Genomic DNA, 3,970 nt, shown 5'->3' with positions numbered 1-3,970 from the left:
CTTTTTCACGATGATCAAGGATAGGTTCTTTCACGGGTTAATAGATGAGAATCCTTTCAAACACATTCAACACTTTAACGATATTTGTGACATCTATAAAACCAAAAACATCTCCGATGACGCTTTTAAGCTAAGGGCATTCCTTTTCACGGTTGAAGGAGAAGCAAAAGCTTGGTTAAGGAATTTACCATCTGATTCTATTAGATCTTTTCAAGATTTAAATGATGCATTTATCAATCACTTTTTCCCAACTTCAAAGGTGGAACGTTTGAGAATGAAAATCAATGGGTTCAAGCAACAGGGAGATGAGTCTTTGTATGATGCGTGGGTGCGTTTCAAGAAGTTACTAAGAGCTTGCCCACTGCATGGTTTAACTAAGAATGAGTACATCAACACGTTCTACCGGGGTACTAATGCTTTGACTAAGCAATATTTTGATTCATCTTCGGGTGGAGTGTTTATGTACAAATCACCCAATGCGGCCAAAATTTTACTAGAAGACATCTCGATTAATACATATGAATGGGCACCTTCACCAAGAGAATTGACAAAGAAGAGTGTAGCTCAAGTGGAGAGTGAAGATGGGCAAATTACCTTAGCAAGCTTGAACAATCAATTTCAAATGTATGGAAAAGAGTTGAAGAAGCTACAACAATCGGTAGTCGCGATACAAGTTGGTTGTCAAAGGAGTGAATGACCACACCTCACCAAAAATTATCCCCAAATCAACTAATGTAACCACATTGACTTGGACGACATTCCTATGAATTCGGATGCTCACGTGAACTATGTGAGTAATCAAAACTTTCAAAGGGGAGGAACTTCAAACCAAGGCAACAATTCTTATCAATCGAACAATAGCTACTACAACCCTAATCAAAAGCAAGTGTCGTTTAACACTCAAACCAATGCACCACCCGGATTCACTAACCAAAACTGAAACCAAGGTTACAACTCCAGTTACAACCAAAACTGAGGAAACAACTTTCAATCCCACAACCAACAAAATTACAACAATCAATCTTACAATAACCATTCCAACCCAAATTACCAAGGAAATCAAAGTTATCAAAACCAAGGTTATAGTCAACCACAAAATAACCAAGGTTACATTCAACAAAACCAACAAAGTCAACGAAACAACCAACCTTCCCAACCTTCTAAGGGACTAGAAGAGATTATGCAAAACTACATTAAGAAGGCGAAAACCACCGAAGCGTTTTTATTGAAGGAAAACGAGTTCTTGAAGCAACAACTTAAGTAACAACAAGCATCATTCCAAAACCTTGAGAGCACCGTTGGGAGACTTTCATGCCATGTTGCTGAAAGACCTCAAGGCACCTTACCATCCAACACTCAAGTTAACCCAAACACTTACAACAATAACCGACAACAAAACCAAAACCAAAACAACAACAACACTACAAGAGTCATTCCTATTGAAAGCAACAACAACAATCAAAACCCTAACTACCCAAACCGAAATGAAAACGTCAATGCCATAACCACTCGAAGCGGTCTAACCACTCAAGGAGTTGAAGATCCACAACTACAACCCTTTATCACCCAAGAACCACTACCAAGCTTCATTGAGGAGGAAATAGGGGCTAGCAATGAAAAGGGTAAAGAAAAGGTTGATGCAATCGGGGTCAATGGTAATGATGCAAAGGGTAAAAATGAAAGGGGTAAGGATAAGGGTAAAGAGCCTTTGAAAGTTACAAGGCCGGTTCCATATCCAAAAGCTTTGAGGAAGGATAAGTTGGCAGCCCAATACAAAAAGTTCCAAGATATGATGAAAAATGTGTCGGTCAACTTTCCTTTTACCGATGTGCTCAAAGGGATGCCCAATTATGGACGCTTCATCAAAGAGTTAATCTCTCAAAGGGGTAAATATCACGAGGAAACATCATTCTTTATTGAAGAGGAGTGCAATAAGATACTTGCATCAAGGCCAAGAATCCCTAAAAAGTTAGGTGATCTGGGAAAATTTGTTTTCCCATGTAAGTTTGGTGAATCGGAAGTGTTCAATGCACTCGCCGACTTGGGAGCAAGCATTAACCTAATGCCCCACTCACTTTATGAAAGACTTGGCCTTGGACCTCTTAAACCAACTCAAATTCATATAAGATTGGCTAACCATTCGTTTGAGAATGCTATTGGAATCGCCAAGGACATCTTGGTTAGCATTGAATCCTTGGTGTTCCCGTTTGATTTTGTAGTGACCCGAACTTTTCCATGTTAATATATATTAAATGAAATTGTTATTTACATGATTAAGTGTTTCCAACATGTTAAGCAATCAAACTTGTTAAGACTTGATTAATTGAAATAGGTTTCATATAGTCAATTGACCACCCAAGTTGACCGGTGATTCACGAACGTTAAAACCTGTAAAAACTATATGATGTCATATATATGGATATATATATAGTTAACATGATATAATGATAAGTAAGTATCTCATTAGGTATTTTAACAATGTGTTATATACATAAAATGAGGCTATTGGTTTAAGAAACTCGAAAACGATATATATATAACGATTATCGTTATAACAACGTCTTACTAAATACATATGAATCATATTAAGATATTGATACACTATGTTTAATCATGTTAAATGATAAGTAAACATGTCATTAAGTATATTAACAATGAACTACATATGTAAAAACAAGACTACTAACTTAATGACTTCGAAACGAGACATATATGTAACGATTATCGTTGTAACAACATTTAACTGTATATATATCATACTAAGATATATTAATATATCATAATATCATGATAATGTAATAATTTAACATCTCTTTAGATATAATAAATAATGGGTTAACAACATTTAACAAGATCGTTAACCTAAAGGTTTCAAAACAACACTTACATGTAACGATTAACGATGACTTAACGACTCAGTTAAAATGTATATACATGTAGTGTTTTAATATGTATTCATACACTTTTGAAAGAATTTAAGACACTTATCAAAATACTTCTACTTAACAAAAATTCTTACAATTACATCCTCATTCATTTTCATCAACAATTCTACTCGTATGCACTCGTATTTGTACTCGTACAATACACAGCTTCTAAATGTATTTACTATTGGTATATACACTCCAATGATCAGATATTAGCAGCCCATGTGAGTCACCTAACCATGTAGGAACCATCATTTAACATCTAGTATGAAATATCTCACAAAATAACAAACTAATGGAGCCTATATGATACATGCATATTCACTTGAATGAGAGACTCCACAAACAGTTTCATTTTTCAACTTACATGCATCAAACTACTCTCTCTCAAGTGTTCTTACTTTTTTCTAAGTGTTCTTCATCATCTTCATCAAAATCTAGCTCAATCTAGTTCATAAATTCATACATAAACCAAGTTATAAAATAACTACTCAAGAACACACCAACAACACTTCCAAGTTTGCTAGCTTACTTCTAATCTTGCAAATCCACTTTGAGTGATCATCTAACCTCAAGAAATCTTTCTTATTTACAGTAAGATATCTTTATAATATAAGGTAATACTCATATTCAAACTTTGATTCAATTTCTATAACTTAAACAATCTTATTTCAAATGGAAATCTTACTTGAACTTTGTGGTGCCCCGTACAAAACCATCGTGTACGAATCATCAATAACAGGATCATTACAAGGTTAAGTACTACATGCTGTAATAAAAGAAGTTGCATTCACGATAAAAAGGTGACGTCATAACCGACATCAAATGTTTTACACCAACAGTATGCTTCTACGAATAGCAAGCATGAATAAATGTATGTGACCCTTAGGTCGTTACAAAACATAGTTCAAATGTATTAAAGTTTGAATGCAAGGTAAAGTAGTTCATGCGATGACAACTCTAAGCAGCGGGTGTCTACAGCACGACTAGCACACAGCGGAAGCTAACCTCAAGCACCTGAGAAAAACATGCTTAAAAACGTC

The 3,970-nt window shown here is 35.2% G+C and overlaps 1 non-coding gene across 1 annotated transcript; it reads right to left on the bottom strand.

Annotated features, from left to right (window-relative positions):
- Positions 1–264: 264 nt before the first annotated feature.
- Positions 265–372, bottom strand: LOC139878918 (small nucleolar RNA R71). Its single transcript, XR_011769780.1, has one exon. It is a non-coding gene; the product is annotated as a small nucleolar RNA R71 (small nucleolar RNA).
- Between the last annotated feature and the right edge of the window lie 3,598 nt (positions 373–3,970).

Source organism: Rutidosis leptorrhynchoides, chromosome 11 (assembly GCF_046630445.1).
Source record: "Rutidosis leptorrhynchoides isolate AG116_Rl617_1_P2 chromosome 11, CSIRO_AGI_Rlap_v1, whole genome shotgun sequence".
NCBI classification, from domain to species: domain Eukaryota; kingdom Viridiplantae; phylum Streptophyta; class Magnoliopsida; order Asterales; family Asteraceae; genus Rutidosis; species Rutidosis leptorrhynchoides.
This window is presented reverse-complemented; position numbering and strand designations above follow the sequence as displayed.